This window comes from Prinia subflava, chromosome 2 (assembly GCF_021018805.1).
Source record: "Prinia subflava isolate CZ2003 ecotype Zambia chromosome 2, Cam_Psub_1.2, whole genome shotgun sequence".
Taxonomy (NCBI): Eukaryota; Metazoa; Chordata; class Aves; order Passeriformes; family Cisticolidae; genus Prinia; species Prinia subflava.
In genome coordinates this window covers 102,464,796-102,482,378 of record NC_086248.1, presented here as the reverse complement: position 1 = coordinate 102,482,378, position 17,583 = coordinate 102,464,796, and the positions used below count along the sequence as shown (strand labels likewise).

The 17,583-nt window shown below is 48.9% G+C and overlaps 1 long non-coding RNA gene across 1 annotated transcript in view; it reads right to left on the bottom strand.

Moving 5' to 3' along the window:
* LOC134547405 (uncharacterized) overlaps nt 1–17,583 on the bottom strand; it is a 66,572-nt gene that overhangs the window by 30,659 nt on the left and 18,330 nt on the right. Inside the window, exon 3 of the long non-coding RNA XR_010079463.1 lies at nt 6,962–7,056. This is a non-coding gene — a long non-coding RNA (uncharacterized LOC134547405). The remainder of the gene's footprint in view (nt 1–6,961; nt 7,057–17,583) is intronic.

Below are 17,583 nucleotides of genomic sequence, written 5' to 3'. Positions count from 1 at the left end.
TGCATATCACACACTGCTGAGTACACATCCACAGATGTATGGAGGGCTTCCTTCCTCATTCCCTTTGGTGCCCTTTCACCTTTCTCCCCCACAGAAAGGAGGCCCAGCAGAGATGTTAAAGGACACTTTTAATGTGCTCAAGGAGGCCAAAGGATGTGCTGCCACACGACACAATGGCAGCATGAGTTCTTCCCATTTCTACACCAGCTCTGACAGCTGTTTCCAGGTTTGCAGGGATAACCCACAGGGCCTGGCACTGCCGAGCCTGGACATGTGTGGGATTTCTCCCAGGAAATGGCTTGAAGGTGTTTGGGAGTGTTTTTGGGAAAGCATGAGATTTTAAAATTTATTTTGGTCATCGAAATACACAGAAGTTTCTGGCCTCACTGAACTGGGCCGTAGGGTATAGTGGACCAACACTGACATCTTCTCAGCAAGCAATTCCCTTCCTTCCTTAATAAATGGAAAAGATGCTGTGTTCCCACCACATGGCCCCTAGTTACTACTAAGTTACAGTGAAGCACAGACTCTGCAAAGGCATGTATATTAATTAAATTGCTCCTGATTAGGGCCCATCAGCAACTTGCAGTACTAAGAGAGGGAGTGAAAGAAATGCCCAGGAGCATTCCTGGAGAGAGGAGCAGCAGCACGGTGCCATGGCCTCACTCCAAGCAGAGCAGAGCCATTTCTGATAGGCCAAGTGCAGTTTTGTCCCAAACCCTTCCCAAAGGCCAGGAGCCTGCGCCCATCCCAGCCTCGCTGGAGCTGGGCATGGACAGGAGGAAGGGCCAGGCCTTGCCAGCCCTCCTACACAAACAGACCCTGCAGCTGTCGCAGGGTGAAATAAATGACTTCCGGAGGTTACGGAGAATAAATGAATCCATTCAGGCACAAGTGAAGGGAACATTGTTTTCCCCCTCAAAAAGAAAAAAAAAATCCCTCCCCAACAATCTATATATTAAGGTACCAATGAACAACAAATCCATTCAGTTATGACACAGGAAATCTCAAGCAGAATGAGCTGCAAAACAAACTCGATTTATCTGTGCCACACACGCAAAAGGAAAAAAATGCCTCTTGTTGGCTGTTCCGTCAGGGCTGGGGCTCCTCCTGAGGATTCCAGCCACACACGGAGTGTTTTCTGCCAGTGCTTTAGCCGTGGGTGCGAACTTCTGAGTTTAACGTTGTTCCCTTAGGTTTATCATCTTCAGGGACAACGTATGCACAATACACCTTTGGAGCGTATTTAAAGCCAGGCTGCAGATGCACATAATCTCCATCCTTCCTCCCGCACCACAAACAAGAGACTTGGAGGTTTTTTTGGTTTTTTTTTTTAAGGCAGAAGAATTACTCATTCAAAGAAAAACCAAGTTTTCACAATAGAAAACTTCATTTTTATATTAGAAAAGAAGAGGCAAAAATAGAAAATACAGGCTCGAGCCAGACTAAAATTTCTCAAAACAAGGCAGTAGCTCCCTCCTCTCCCAGCTCTCAGCAGCAGCCCTGAGCCCACCCAGGGAACCCCATCTGCTCCACAGAATGTCTGGACACACGGTCAGCCTGAGGGGACCCCCCTGGCCCTGACTCCGGGAAGGACAGAGGGACAGTGCCCTCCTTGCCCTCGGCATCGGTTCCCTGAGCCCACTCCCCTTTGCTGTCCAGCACTACAAACCCGAAACGTGGCCGAGAAACAAAGCCCATCCTCCTCTTATTTCTGAAACATTTATGCTTAGCTGTTTTCCCCAAGTAACATTAAAAAAATCTCTTAAAAATGAGTGCAGCGGGTCAATCCTGCTGTAGAAACAGAATCGGTAACCAGCTGCAAGGAGTGCTCGGCATGCAGAGGAATAATCCAAAAGGTTTTAACTAGGGAAAGCAATAATAAATGAGGGAATATGAGCTTGGATGAGAAGGCTTGGACGTATAAATAACAGGGAAAGACGATATCACTCTTCTGCCAGGGAGCCCCAAAACAAGTCAGGGCACAGCGTGTCCCCCCCGGACCCCAGGGGCTCTCTAGGAGCAGCATCTCGGGCGCGGCGGGGCGCATTAAAGCGGAGCACATCCCCGACCCCGTGCGCAGAGCCAGCAGCCCACCCCTTCCGTGAGCGATGATTTCCTCCGCGTCGCAGACAGCTGCACATCTGTCTGTCTGTCTGTCTGCGGCGCCCGAGCCGCCCCGTGTTGCCCGCGGTGCTCGGCCCCGGAGGGGTCCCCGACAAAGGCGGGATGTGGCCGGGCGCGGGGCTCCCGGCCGCTCCTTGGGAAGCAAGTCACGCTCCCGCGACAACTGCTCCTCTGTGCCTGTTTGAACTGTCCCTCCCAATTAGCAGTAATAAGGGACTCTGTAAAGATGAGCAAACACAGCGCATTCATTAGCCCCGGCGGCCCCCACCCTCCCTCCTGGCAGCCCCGGGAGATCCCCAGGGCACTGCTCCCGAGGATGCCGAGCGCTGGCAAAAGGCAAATTAATGACGAGTCGCTCAAACAGTTTGCCCGAAATAATTTTATTCTGCCCAAGAATTGATTACTCCTGGCCTGGAAATATGTCCAAATCAATAAGCTGAGGCTCAAGGCAAAAAAGACATGCTCTAGCCCCATTTATTTATCGACTTTTTTGAGGAACGGCACATAATTTACCGGGTCGGAATTGCTAAGCCTTTCCAGAGCGAGGACTAATGACCGACCAGCTGTGGGAAAGCGATGCTTCCATCCATCTCCCAGGCAAGACACGAGTCCCCATGCCCGCTGATGACGACCTTGGTGGTGGCCAAGACCCCCACAGTGGCAGAATGTGCCTAAGGCTATCCTTGTCAGGCAGTGGCTATGGAAGTAAAGCATGTGGGTCGAGGCACTCACCTAAGGAAATGCTTTCAAACCTCCCCAAAAGGATGACTGGTGCCCAGGAGGCAGTCCCTGCACACCCCATTCCTGTCTGGCCAGCTGGAACCAGACTGGAGCAAACACTGCTTCAGGGGTGAGCTGAAAGTGATGCACCACAAACACCAAAACTGTTTGAGCAACCTCTGTGGCTAGGCCTCAGCACTGCAGAACAATAACCCGCATTACCCAGGGCGTGCAAATGGCACGAGGGATACTGAGTCCCAGGGCTGGAGGAGATGGCAGCACCACATACTGCTTTCATCAGCAGAGGCTCAATGCACACCTCACGGGTGACATGCACCTGCCAGCGCACCCCATTTACCAATCTTCTGCATGTTCTGTGGGGTCCTGGATTTTCCAGGGCATTAAACCCTATCCCCCTTCAGAAAGCTCGGTGGCAGTTGTCATGCTGCTGGTGAGGGGTGGGTGGGAGGGCTCCTGCTGCAGACCATCAGTGTCACTCCTGAGCTGCCGGCGGGTGAAGGACGAGGTGGCCCCGGCAGCCCCAGGAGCTGTCAGCACCAGCACTGAGGTGCAGCTCCAGCAGCACATCTGCACAGACACTCATGGGGCCTCCTGTGCACTGCCACCCACGGAAAGGACGCTTCAGACTGTGTTAAAACAGGAGAACTCAAACCCATCTGCTTGTTGTGAGCCCTGAAAGCAAACATCTCCATGTAACACAGGGACATGAAGCAGCAGAGTACTGCAAAAATCAAAACTCGGGGTTTGCTGACTTCCCCTTGGGCAAACCCCTTCCCACCCCAGTAGCTCCAGACATCTCTGAGGGCATCGTGTCCCCAAACCTGGGCAGCCTTGATCTGGAAGAGATTTCCCCTTGGCCCAGTCTCACAGATGAGATTTGCTAGGGTGGGAGAAGGAGCCCAAGGAAAGAGCAAACCACAGCGGGGTTTGAAGCAAGCCTTGCTGAACCCTTGCTCAGAGATAGGGCAGGGAGAAGAGTGAGTTTGCACCCAGAGAGCCCAGCTATGCTCTACCTGCCTGGCCCTGCTGGTGAGCCTGAGCCCCTTGGACTGAGTCCATGGCCAGGGGCTCCTGGCCGGCTGGGTGACCGCAGCCTGGCTGACAGCCTCCTTCAGCTGCACTTGGCTCTGCTCACAGGGGATCTTTCTAGACTGGAACACTGCTGCTCCCCCATTCAGAATGGGAACATCTGTGAAAAGGGATCATTCATAATAAACCTGTGAGTGTTGGATAGGAAAAAAAAATCCTCAGCCCAGAAAACAATACGGCCTTTATTTTTCGGTGTGGCCGCCTGAGCCTGCAGCACCCTGGTGGGTGGGGCAGGGAAGGCTGGGGGCTCAGCTCAGCACCCTGCACTCCCAGCTCGGCCTGGTGCAGCGGGACAAAACAGCAGCACCAAGGGACAAATGGCTGGGCTGTGGCCCCATTCCTTCACCCGCCTCCCTCACAGCCTAACAGGCACAAATCCCCTCATGTTGCAGCAACGTATACAAGTTTTATTACTCAATAAAATATTTGAAATAAAATAAATGGTTTTGTCAAACATTATATCTCCTCAAATAATAATGCACCAGCTTACTGAGAAAAACAACCGACATTCATATTCTATGGCAAAGGTTTATTTTGCCTCCCAGAGGAGAGGGGAACAGGCATTTCAATTTGGAATTCAGATACTGTATGGGAATACAGTAAGTATAGTTCTCAAAGGGTTTGTGCAAATGCCAGGAAAACAAACCCCAAATCAAGTTTATTAGCTGGTGGAGATCTCTAACAATCTTCCACAGTGACTGATGAAGCCGTTGGGGAATTCCTTTCAACATTAAGTGATTTAAAGCCCCTACAGAAACTTCATTGTCTGTTCCAAGACAGAAGGAGTTCCTCAGTATCCAGTACTGCTCCAACAGCAGCACTGGTGTGGGTGATACTGCCAACATGTGTTTCCTTTCATCTGAAAAATGTTACCGGGAATCTTAACATCCCAAGTCCTGTGGAGAACCATAAAGGGAGAAAGTGCAAATGAATTAAGAACCACAGCATGTGTCCTAAAGGGCCTGTCTATATTTTAATGGCAAGGCTGGAATGTTCACTTCTGCCCTGGCCATGCTTCTAGAACTGATCCAGATGTCATTCCCCGCATGGATCAGCTACTGAACACCTGCAGTCTGCTCGGCATGGATGGGGCAGAGCCAGAGGTTTTGGATGCAGCCACCTCCCACCAAGGCACTGGGTGCTAGAACCAGGCTGGCTGTGCCATCGTGGGGCCAAGCTGCTCTCTGGGAAAGCACCAGGACTGGAAAAGCAGCTGGGCTCCTGCTATGGGAGAGGCAATGCCCTTCCTGAGGATGCCTGAGGGAAGGAAGGTGAAGGTGAAGGTGAAGGTGAAGGTGAAGGTGAAGGTGAAGGTGAAGGTGAAGGTGAAGGTGAAGGTGAAGGTGAAGGTGAAGGTGAAGGTGAAGGTGAAGGCACAGCTGATGCCCCCAGAGCATCCACATCAGTCCAGGTCCCACAGAACCATTTTTAAAAGTACTCCCAGAAATGCACAGCTCTAATTGCCAGGTTTTTTTTTGTCATGCACACTCATCACTGGGTCATTTGCATTTTAGCTGCTAAAGTATCAGGGAGATATTATTTAATCAATCAGTGCAGCTCACAAAGTCCTAAGTGAGAGAATATTTTTTGATTGTCTCTGCTTGTATCTAAACATCTCACAAACCTGCCAGCCAGTTCTTCATTTCAATTAGGGCAATGGTGATCGTCAGCTAACTAATAAGGACCAATTTTCTGTCACAACTATTTCCTAATTAAATTCAAAACAGAGATTTCTAACCCAGATGGTCAGTGATGCTACAGATTTGTTTAAATTTGGTATCACAGTAACAAACTACTAATTAGGGTTTGTAAATACACCAATTCCCTTATGACTTAGTTGTTAGTAATGCATACAACCAGTTTATTAAAGCACTAATTGTGTCTGGCTTTACTTGGGCCTAACACATAATCCACTTATCACATACTGGTACCAACTCATTTTGAAGGGATTATGAATGAAATCATAAATGAGGTCTTGCATCCCTTTCTCGGTATGCTTAATAAAGGTTTGATGCCATATTTATATGACATATTTAGATATTCTGCCTCTAATGGAGACTGGTCCCGCAGTTACGCAGGTGCTCCATACTCCAAAGGCTGTTTAACGAAAAAAGTTTCTGCCCCAGCTCCACTACACAGCAAATTGTCCCAGCAGCCAAGCTCCTTGAAAGGAGCTCTGACGTTTCCCAGAGAAAGCACTGGATTGTTTATTTCCCATTGAAGTCAAGCTCAGCCTCTCCATGGGGATGGGGCTGGCACTGGGGGCTCACGGGACCCCCGTCCCTCACGAGCCTAGATCATCTTCTTGTGGGATGGAGGGCTCCAAACCTGGATTCCCTTCTGCCCTTGCAGAGGGACAGCCCTCTGGAAAAGACCGTGTTTTTTAGGCAAGGCTTTGTTCCTAGAAGCCCAACTGGGCAATACCCCACAGTCAGGGCACTGACGTCTCTCACTACCACAGCTTTATCAAGAATGCACAAAGTAGGAAATAAATGATAGATAACTGTGAATTGCAAGGTTATGTAAACATGGAGGGGGTTCCAGAAGAATCCTATTAAACCATGAAAGAAAAGCGTGGATGGTTTATCACATCACTAAGACCCAAGAATGCATTAATAAATAGAAGAATAGATAACGAACCGTGGAGTACAAGGCTAAACTATCTGCTATTGTGAGGATCCTGTGACAGTAGAAACAATGAAGGGGAAGAAAAAAGCTTTGTCGGTCTGTCACCAGAACCTTGTAGTGTATCTTTTATAGCCCATTTTTAATGAATTCACAGCACCTATCAGTTATTCTCTGCCCAAATCCCTCATTTTCCTCCCTCTTGAATGCAAATTCCCATGCTGCACTCTGCCTTCACCATGACTTCCCCTGTTAAACTTGGGGGCTCTCTGGGTTTCAGTGGTCTTTCAGCCACAGCCAGAATAGGTTTCCACTTTCATATTTCCAAAGGGTTTTCGGGATGGTAACAAAAATGGGGTTTAATGCAAAGCACGAGTACCTCAGAGCCTTACTGCATCCTTTGCTTCTTCTGTGACAGGAGGGTGAATGCTCAGAAGGTCTGATTGAGCCCGGAGTGATGATGCCCAGATGTGCCTGCAAGGAAAAAAACAAAACAAAACAAAACACATGACAGCTGCTGCTCCTCTTGCTGTTTTCCAGCCCTCAGCAAATAACGCTGAGAATTGTTGGAGGGGACTTCATATTAATCCAAGAGATAGTACCCTCTTTGTAGACACTACTGAGACTCACTAACAGTTTATTTTCACTGTATTGAGGGGGTTTTATCATTAAATAAGGACCTGGGATACATTTACTGTAGATGACTTTTATTTTTATTACAGCATCGTTAGGTACAGAGCACTATGGAGACAGGGCTGACCATGACACACTGCAGTAAAACCCCTCAGTTCTGCCTCCAGCAGAATCTGAAATCCTGATCGATTTCCATGTAAAAAATCTCAAAGACTTTGTGCTGCTGCAACTCGGTGCTACACCAACATTTTGTAGGACCACAGCCTCAACAAGGTTGGCAGAGGCAGAAGAGGGTCCGTATTAAAGATGGGGAACATGGCACAGCACGATGGATGCCTAAAATTTCAGAGTTCTTTTGGTGGCAAAACCCACCAGCAGCAGGCCACCAAGGAGCCTGCACTGGGCCCAGTTTGAGGCTCACACTGGGAACTCCTCCTGCCTCCTTACACTCCACATTCCCAGAGGATGCTGCAGGTAGACAGGAGAAGGCAGACAGCTGTTGCCTTTCCTCACTCCTAGAAAAGGGAATTAAAGAGACCCAACTGAATCCCAAGCAGCAGACAGGAATCTGAATTTGCCTTTTTCTGGACTAACCACACTCGAGCTCCCAGCAGCTCTCGGTGCCTATCCCACCAGCACATCCCTGTGAGCTTCCAGCTGCAGGACAGCTACACCACAAGGTCCCTTGTCCCCAGGGACAGGACAGAGGGCTGCCTGGCTGCTAGAGGCGAGACACAGGCAGAGAGGCGGCTGCCCTCCCTCCCCTCTAGTCTGGAGCCTCTCTCCTGACCACAGAGGAACAGAGAGCAGGTGGCTGCTCTCCCAGGAACACACTTCAGGCCAGTGAGGAGTACAGCCAAGTGCTCAACAGGCTCTGGAAATAAGTGGAAGTCAAATAAGTTTGCCGCTCTTTGTCCCCCTTTCAATATCTAGCTTTGATCAAAATCCTTGGATACTCAAGTGGTTGTTGACTTAATGTAGTAATGAGACATAGCCTTAAGTGAGGCCATTTCCGTGCCCATTCAGGCTCTCTGAGAGCAAGGGATGCAGGAGAAAAAGCCTCTCCTGGTCTCTGGGAGCTGCAGTAAAGCCCAGAGCAGAGGTCTGGCCCTGGCTCCCAGGAGTGGCAGCAGGAAGGCTTGGTGGCCACATCTACACAAGGCACATTTAACATCCTTTTTGTGCAACAGCGCCTCGCTGGCACAGTGCTGGGCGACACCAAGAAATCCACTGAAAATTCCTCTTCCGAAAACCGCAGCAGGTGGCCAACTCCAGCAGGGCCTGGACACCAGACACCATTGTCACCATTGCCTCCTCCTGGAGACCGCTGGGGAAGAGGGTGGCACCATCCCAAGGATGGGGACTGGATGATCTTCAAGGCTCTTTCCAACTTCAAGGGTTCTGTGATTCCCTGGGCAGACTATCGACCTAAGCAAGACAGGAGGGAGGGAAGAGCCCAGGAGCCCCAAGAAAAGCAAAAATTCTCCAAGTGATGGGGAGCGGCTCAGAAAACTAGGATTTTAATTCCCCTTGTTATGCACAGTCAGTCAATAAATTCTGCACCAAGCAGCTGCTCTAATTCTTAAGCCCATTAAGCCCTACATCTGATAGGCGGGCAGGAGGGGCTGCCGGGGGGCACAGACGGTGCTCCTCGAGATATGAAACATTTCCTCTTGTGCATCTGGGTCACCCCAGCCAGTCCTACTCTGAATGGGTATTTTATGGAGGCGGCGAGTAAGAATTTATATAAATACCCTGCCAGAGACATACACCCCACATATGGAGAGAATAAAGAGGAGACTGGCTGAGATGTTCAGCTGAGCACTGAACATTGGTGCTGCAACAGAGCAGGAGAGCAGAGCTGGAGGGGAGAGTCTGGGATGGAGCAACAGGATTTGGGCGTCTGAAACAGAGGGAGATGATCCCAAAGAGCTGGGCAAGCAGCCAAGTGGGAAGAAAAGCAGAATCAGAGATGTGGGGAGAAAGAAAACTCGCAGAGCAGTATGGCAAGCCCAATGAGGGCTGGCTCTGAGGCAGGAGGAAGCCAGGAGTGACAACAACAGTTCCTGGAGCGAAGGGGCAGATGTCTGGAGCTGAGGTATCCCCCTCAGCAGAGAGATGAAAAGCAGGAGAGAAGAGAGAATACACTTTTCCTTTTCTGGAGTGGAAAAGCCTTTGGCAGCCAAGATGGTTTTACTTGTTAATTGGCAACAAGCTAACACATTAATTACAAAGTTACTGGATGTTCAGGAAAAACATTGGCAGTATTGCACTTCGCATTCCCTCTGAGACTGAACAAAGCCTGCTCTAGGAATGCTGCCTCTGCCCACGCACATCCAGGATCTGAGCACCCCAAGGCCTCGGAGCTAGGCAGAACATAAACAGGAATTAAAAACCATCCCACCTTCAGCTGAGCTCGTGCTCATCTCAGATTAGTGTGAAAGATTAATTGCAGGACATGTGCATCCAGCCAAAATTTATTCTCTTTTCATCCCTTAGACACAAATTTGAAAATAAGCTGCCCACTGCACAGCAGGCATACAAGGTACTGCTCTACCTGTCAGCTCCACAGGGCCCTAGACAAGAGAGCAGCGATGAGCCCTTAAGCCTTGGTCAAGTCAAGGGGCATAAATGAAAGTTTGCTCAATTCTGAGAACACACCAGCTGCAAAGAGCCCACTGCTCTAATCCTATCCAGCCTCAAAATGTAATTTCCTCACTTGGAAGGCTGGCTGGAGCTATTCATGTCTCAGCCCCAGCCAAAGCCCAATCTCTCTCTGAAGGCTGTTTCTGGCCTTAGAGACAAACACGGGTTTATTGTCAGGAAACGGAGCCATCGGCACATGCTGGGAGTCGTGGCTCTCAAAGCCCAGCACACAGCTCCTGCAGAACAGGGACACGGTGCTGCCCGGAATCCCAGCACCAGGCTGTGGGCTGGGGGGCTGGCCAGCCACAGCAAAGCCCCCAGGACTTCCCCCTGCTGCATCCCAGGTCTAGCACAGCCCCCTTGGCTCCCCAAACCTGCCAACAGCCAAGGGGAGATGCAGCAAAGCTCCAAACAGCTGCTGAACCACCACTATCAACAGTGCCCTCCACTGATATCAAATGGAAGAACATTTTGCTTTTCCCTGGGCTTCCAAGCAGCTGGAAGGTTGGTGCACTTTGGTTTGGATTCAAAATCTTCTTCCAGGAAGGAGCTCATAGCTTCAAAAGTATTAGGAAGAAATTCTTCCTTGTGAGGGTGGTGAGGCAGTGGCACACCCTCTGTGTGCTTATTTCAACTCCTGCAAACAGCAGTAATAAGTTTGATAATAATGGCACAGATCAGTGGCTGCTGCTGGTAAATTAATTAGGAACGACATTTCTGTACTCTGATTAGTTCCCATCCTTCCACCTTGTAATTTTGTCACCAGCTCATGTTTCAAATGCCACTAGAAGCCCACTTGAGCAAGCCCATCCAGAAGGGGAGACCCGCAGTGCTGGGCACATGTTTAGAACTGAGAGAAAATGGCTTTAAAACCTTCAGAGCTTGTCAAGGCCAGTTTATTCAAGGTAATTAATCTGAGGTTTTAAGAGCATTATGTATTTCCTGCACAAACCAACTGACAACATGACACTGCTGCAGAAGCATCTCAGTGTAGCGGGCCCCAAGAACACGAGGCTCAGGGATCAGCCTTTCCCTTTCCAAAACATGGCTTCAGCTGGAAATTCATGATTATGTGGATTGGCTTCTCTCCCTTGCCTGCTGGGGTTTAACTCAAGGCTCTCTGTTTCCTTGCAACTGTGAGCACCAGGAATAAAGTGAAAGTTTTAATTCCAAATACCACTGAATACTCCAAATCCAAGGAATGCACCTCAAAGGCCAGTGGCTGCAGTGACAGGAGCCAATACTCCAGATCTAGAACTGCAGCCCTCACCACCTCAGCTGTGGCAGCAACACAGATGGGAGCACAGAAATCTTTCTATCACTTCTGATTACCCCAAGTTAATAATTTAGTAGGAAATGGAGTTCCAGGGGGTCATTAGCATTAATTATTCTGCAATGCCCCATCCCTGAGGAGAGACTGAAGACGCTGTGACACACCCAGCAATGCACTGATGTACCTGTCTGTCCACTGTCCACTTGCAGCAGAGAGAATTTTAATTGACTGGAACCAAAACACCCTTCTGAGGTTTTTGGGGAACAGGCAGCAAACCCTGCTAGGACAGCTCAGATGCTCGCTGCACTCATGGTGCAATTGCCAGGCCCTGCTACATCAAATGGAAATCAAAAGCAACAATAGTCTGTAATCAAGGATATCTGCATAATAGTTTTCCTGAAGGATGTTTGTGCAGGTAAGCGAGGAGTAAAGCATTGTTTCATGAAATGGTAATTTCCTTGTATCTCAGAGAATGAATCCCATTTGCTCGCTGGGGTATAATTCAATTAAAGGGGAGAACCCTATGTCAGGGAATGAAATCTATCGGTTTGACTGCAATGCTACAAATCATACCAAGCAAGAAAATGGCATTTGGTCCTGACATCATGATTTATTTCCTACTCAGTATCTTATAATTCTTACAAGATAAGCCAGGATGAGAAATTATCACATGTGCGTGGGGGTTGTGCCTGATCCTCTTTATTTTCCCTTCCCAACTGCAAGACTGTGTTTCAGCCTTATCTTTTAAGAAGCCAGTATAATAAATGGAAATATTTTACAGAGGCCAAGCAACTCTTGCTCTGCACCCACGGCCAGCTCAGGCATCTCCAACAACCAGCCACGTCCAGCATGGGACCAGAGAGTCCCACTGCTTCTCTTCCCCCACCCCTCTCCCCAAAGCCCACAACCCCTTTTCCTCAGGACAGAGAGGAAAGAACACTCTGCTCCATGGAGAACTCCTCTCTCCCACCACAGGGCGAGTCCCCAGTCCCTAGGGAGTCACAGGGGAAGGCTGTCAGTTGTCCTGCCTGGACAAGGCCCCAGCATGGAACCCTGCCAAGGGGAGGCTCCCTGTCTGCCAGCCTGGGGACACTGCCCTGACCCTGCCCAGCCCACCTTGCCTGCCCACATTCTTCTCCCTTCCCTTAGAGAACAGAGGGCTCATCTCCTTGGCCATCAGCAGGAATGCCCAGGCAAGTGATGTGCTGTGGTGCTGCTGCCCTCCTCAGTGAGGGTGTCAGGAACCCCTTTTGTCCATGGACAATCTGTGAATTCATTGTCTGCCCAACGCAGCTCAGCTCTTGGGCTGCCCATGTCACAGCTGCCCTTTGCATGGCACCAGGGGGAAGCTGTGGGCAGCATTACCAGACACATTTGGCTTCCTTCAGAGAGACTTTTTAGAATAATTGACCCTCCTCCTCCTAATCTGCTTTCAGGATATTGAAATCTTCCCCTTCTTACCATCAGGGGAGCATCTTCTCCTCTCCTTGCCCACACTCCACATTCCTGAGCACAGGTAAACAGATATTCATTCTAGCCTGTCAGCAGGCAAGGAGAGCTAATTAAAGTATTTGTAGCACTGCTGGATTGCACTGCAATCCTCTGCAACTAGATCAGAAAGCTGTCTGGCCAAAAATAAGTGGTATTTGAATTTATCATATTTTTCTTTTATGCGGTTTACCCCTTTACCACCACTCCCCATAACATCTCTATCACAAAAATGTCCCCACTCCATGGAAGTCTCTTCTCACAGACCTTCCTGAAGGGCTGTGTGTTCACACAAATTTGACCTCTTGGTGAAGGCTGTTTTCTCCCAGATGCCTTAACAAGTTTGTTAACAATGCCTCCAGCTGTGCTGGGGGTGGACAGCCAGGTTGGGGACACTGCAGCAGAGGAGAAGCCACCCCAATATGAATCAGAGGAATAGATGGGTGACAGTGACCTTGTGCTTTGTACTTCACCTGTTACCTGCCCATGCTTTTCCCTCTGGGAGATGTCACTCCAAGTTTTACCCCTGAACCAAAAGTTAATCTGAGTCTGAAAACAAAAGCAGTGCTGTTTGTCCTTGCGTGCCAAGGATTACAACTACTGAAAGGGTTCCTCATTATCGGCTTGTCACTGTCTCCGCTTTAATCTCCACCTCTCCTCAGTTCCTACCTCCCTCCTGCTGCTCCCAGGCTGGCCTGGGATGCTCTGGGCAAGCCTTGCTGGGCAGCCCATGGCCCCTTCAGCCCCCTAACAAGATCAACGCCTCCTGCCTGAGAAAAAACTCCCGCCAAAAATAATTCCAGTATCCAAACCTTGTTACTAACTGCTCTTTGACACAAATGGCCTCTGGAGCCCCAGCGGATCCAAGTACTGTGGGTCACATGTATTGTGCCTCCAAACACCTTTATAGAACTCAGGTTTTCCTTTCCGCAGAATTTATTGCATTTGTCTGCCAACAGAATAAGGCAAAACCTGCAAACAGCCATTTTTAAGACAGCCTGAGCATTTCGGGAGCTGGGGCACCAATGTCACACACACTAACAGCCAGTGACAACCCAGCACTGTCACATTAGTCAGAACTGCAGCAGATGAGCATTATTTGCCCATCAGCCCTGAAAGCCATTGCCATGACCTGGGAAAGAGTCGGGAGACATAGAACACATGGCTTGGATGGAGTCACAACGAACATCATTATCAGAGTGAAAAATAGCTTGTTTTTAAAGCCGTCAGTGGCGGAATTCAGTGTTATCTCCTGGTTGGCACAAGGAAATATTGGTGCAGACATTATCTGAGAGCAAACTGGTTCTGTAGTTTGCAAAATTAATAGTATTTAGCCTGCTAGTTTCCGTAGTAACCAGCCTACCATCTCTCCCTGCCTGCCCGTGGCAAGGTCTCTCAAGCATTTCACATAGTACTTACCCATTTTCTTGCTCTCACCTCGCTCTCACCTTTACTTTCAGCGCAGAATGCAACACAATCCACTGCCACTAAAGACTAGGCTGAGAGTCAGATTAAAATTATCCCTGTTTGCCCTAACCTCTTTTCTCTGCAGGTGAGAGTGTCCCCATTCAGCAGCTAAATGAAGCAGAAATGATGGAGTGTTTGTTTTCCCTGACTTTTCCTCAGCTTGCCAGTAAATTTACAGCCACGAATATGAAGTGTTAATTTAATGTTCCCACTGAGCATCTCATTGTCAACAAAGGCTTCAAACCCTACGAGAGGAAAAGGTTAGCTCATGCAGAAAATGACCCTTATGGCTTGATTGTCTTCTGGTCCAGACTCGCAGCGAGCAGAAAGCGGAGGGCTTTGACTTGCAGCTTAATGCATTTGATGGCGATAAATGGGAGCTCTCTGCCATGGCGCGGACGGAATCACCTGTAATGCTCATTTATTTGTCCATGCAGACAATCTCCGCAGCTCCAAAGGGAAGCGGCCTCATTGTGTACCTGTCCCCTGCCAAACTAATTTGACAGAACTGCAAAGTTAAACCCTTCATTATCCCCCAACTTCAGTGGAAGGTGCTTGCTGGCTGCAGATTACAACAGGACATTGGTGGCGTGAAGCATGAAATTGCTTTCTTTACCTGGTGCTTCAAAACTTTAAGGCCTTGGCTCTGGTAACATGTGAAAAAAAAAAGTTCTTCCGGAGAGGGAGGGAGGGAGGCAGGAAGGCAGGCAGGAAGGCAGGCAGGAAGGCAGGAAGGCAAGCAGGCAGGCAGGCAGGCAGGCAGGCAGGAAGGAAGGAAGGAAGGAAGGAAGGAAGGAAGGAAGGAAGGAAGGAAGGAAGGAAGGAAGGAAGGAAGGAAGGAAATATTAAGGTTTAGATAATCAAAAGCCTCTGTGGGCTTTCTGTGGCAGAATTATACATGTAGAAGGCTTCACTACCAGCACATTTAGTTACTTTGTCTGGCAAAAGGAGCTTAAAACTTGTTCTAAGTGACATTTACAGAACTAATTTGAAAACCAGTTGGAGCACAAGCAAGAGCCACTGTATGCTTTGTGCTACGCTAACCCTGCTTGGGATCTTTAGGAGAAAAAAGAAACATGGAGAGTGGTGTGGAAGAGGATACAACAATTCAAAAGAAACTCAAATGCCAGATTTTATTTTTCTTACAGCTAAAACTAAACCTGGAAGCAAGACAGAGATTATGACACATGCTAACGCACACACAGTGGGACTATTCACTGGGAAATCAAGCAAAACCCTCTATTAACAGCCAAAACATTAAAAAACATAAACACCCCAACCCCAGCCAGAAGCTATTGACTCAACTCCCACAAAAATGCCTTCCCACAAGCTTTTCTGAAAGCCCAGTCACTACCAGATGGGATTAATTTGGGTGAAGCTCTTTTTTGCACTTCTGGCATTTGGACTTCCAAAGCCTATTTGGAGTCAGAGATATAGGTAGAAGAAAATGTCACCAACTGGCCCAGCAGTCTGCAGCCCATCTCTCAGTGCTTCCCAAGCCAGACAGGGATTTCAGAGGTCACAGCTGAAGCACTGGCATTTCATCAAGGACCTAAATTACACAAATGAGTCTCTAACTCATCTGGCTGGCTGTGCACCTCTGGGAAGTAGCTCCTTGTATCCCACATGACCGGCACCAAAATGACAGCTCCAGGAAAGCCAGGGAACAGGGGAAGCTGATGGGGCTCATAGGGTCATAGAAGCATTCACAAGGTAACAGTGGGAATTGAATTCCACACGCGCCGTTCAACTGCATTTCTTTCAGCAAGAAGCAGATGTGGGTCTTGGCGTGCCATTGTGTCCCTGAGAGGAGCAGGAGTGTTTGCAGAGAGACAGCTGCTCCCAGGCCCAAATGTTTTATTCGGTGTGTGCCGAGCCGTGCACAGCCACGCCAGGCTGGAGCTCTGCGGGCTGCTCCCAGTCACGCCACCTTTGGGAGCCATTTGCTGGTCACATTGTCAGTTAACGGGAGTCATTTTGAAAGCAGCAATTCTACAGTCCTTTCCTAGCCGCATTTTCAGCCTGCAATTTGGATGATAGGAAAATTACAACCATGCTGCACTATATTATGTGATATAAATGTTATTGCAATTAAGCCGATGAGGAGAAACTGCAGAAAACAAAGACATGTCGTTGCTACTTTCTCCTTGTTCTCTCCCCAGAAGTCGAGCAGATATGGAAGGGCAGTTTCCATGAGTGCTTCCATGAGCTGGAGGGTCTGCAGGAGCATGGGAGCAGCACAAACCCCCTGGGACACGCTGGGATTTCAGCCAGATCCCTAACAAGTGATTTGCCTACGGCAAACGCAAGGGAGAACTCCTCTAAGGAGCAAGGTATGGCCAAAAGCAATCCAGGTATCCAGGCATCCTTCTTGTGATGGAATAGGACATGTTAGGGCACTCTGGAGGGGATCTCCCACCAAGTATGCCAGAGATCTTCATTCCTGATATCCTCAGCAGCCACCCATTGTTTCCTTCTCCCAGCCCAAGCTCCAAACACCTCTGGAGCATTTTGATACATCTGGAAGACATCAGCCCAGGTAGCACAGCATCACCTCCCTGTGCAGAGCAGGAAAATGGCATTATAGGATACCTGCCCTGTGGATGAGCCAGGCTCCAGTCCCAGCATCACCTACAGGCTGTGCTGCTGCTCGGGGACAAAGCCTGTCTGGGATACCCAGCCAGCTCTGCAAACACCTGACACCTTCTCTATGAAATCTCAATTGGGTGCTTAGCAAATGTTTACTGACAGAAGCATCAGCCATAGTAAACTACTTTGATTTCACTGTTTCTGAAGAGGAAAAAAATAAAGCAAAAAAGGAATCCTAGCACTCATCATTTACTCCAAGGTGCTGTAACCAGGTAGAAACTTGTCTTTTATATGCTGAACTGTGTCCATGAAAACACATTATCTTTAAGTGGGCACTGGAGGAACCACAGTCAGCATTGACTTCTTCATGCCACCGCTAACACTGAATACTTCAATCATTTGAAGGTTTAAGTGGAGATTAGCAGAGATCTCACCTGCATCTCTCTCTGGCAGTTCAGCATGTTTTGGGCATGCTCTGCAGCAGCAAAGCTCCTGAAAGGCAAAGCCCTGAGGAAGCCCTGCAATCTGCAGAACAAGGTCTCTGTCACAGTCCCCACCCTGGACAAAATCAGAGCCAGGAGAGGCATGTGCCAGATCCCACTGCTCAGGCAGCTTCCAAAGGGTGCCCAGCTCTTCCTCACTCAGCTGCAGATCCCAAGCCCAGCCAGCACCTCAGCAGAAATCCTGTCTCCTCAGCCATGAACAAGCTCAAATGCTTTAAGAAATATCCCAAGCAACTCTGCCACACAAGAGGCTTGAGAAGCAAGACAGTTAATTCTTCCTTTTGTTCCCTTTTTTTTTTTGGGCTCCTAGGCCTGGACGCTGGAGGATTCCAGAAACTGCCAGCAACATGTGGCTTCTTTGAGCATCTCTTTGAACATCAGAAAGCTGTGGAAAGCACCGGT